This window comes from Bos mutus, chromosome 24 (genome assembly GCF_027580195.1).
Source record: "Bos mutus isolate GX-2022 chromosome 24, NWIPB_WYAK_1.1, whole genome shotgun sequence".
Lineage (NCBI taxonomy): Eukaryota > Metazoa > Chordata > Mammalia > Artiodactyla > Bovidae > Bos > Bos mutus.
In genome coordinates this window covers 293,775-294,329 of record NC_091640.1, presented here as the reverse complement: position 1 = coordinate 294,329, position 555 = coordinate 293,775, and the positions used below count along the sequence as shown (strand labels likewise).

Sequence of the window (555 nt, the reverse complement as noted above, 5' to 3'; positions counted from 1 at the left end):
TAGAAGTTCCTAAGACGGGCAATTCCAGCATGCAAAGTGTGATAGGACATAGCCGGGAAGATGAGAAATTGAAGCCATCATCTAGGGGTTATATAGTCCATCGCTGTTGCTCCTTGCAGCCTGCGGGTCCTCTTCGCCGCCCTCTCCATTAAACCCATTAACATGCAGGATCCTCATTTGCTTCACAATGGTGCTTTTACCAGATTCTCCAGCACCCAGCAGCAGCAGACGGTGCGTGGCCCGGTCTTGTTGGCCTCGCGCTGCGCCTTCTCCTCGTTGCGCTGGTCCTCGGTCTTGCTGTTTCCGAGACAGCCCATGGCGGCGGCGGCGGCGGGGCCGGGCGCGGGCGGCCTCACGCGGGCCGAGAGGGCCGGGGCAGCGCCGGGCGGGCGGGCGGGCGGGCCGGGCGCGGACTCGGCTCCTCGGGGAGGAGCGCGCGGGGAGGGCGGTGTCGCTGTGCCTGAGCGGAGCGCGCAGCTCCCAGCCCCTCGAGCCTGAGGCCAAGGGTCTGATGGCCGCCGCGGAGCGAGGCGGACCTTAGACGGAGCTGCGGGC

At 66.3% G+C, this 555-nt stretch overlaps 1 pseudogene; it reads right to left on the bottom strand.

Annotated features, from left to right (window-relative positions):
- On the bottom strand, positions 1-555 carry LOC138985364 (guanine nucleotide-binding protein G(s) subunit alpha pseudogene; annotated as a pseudogene).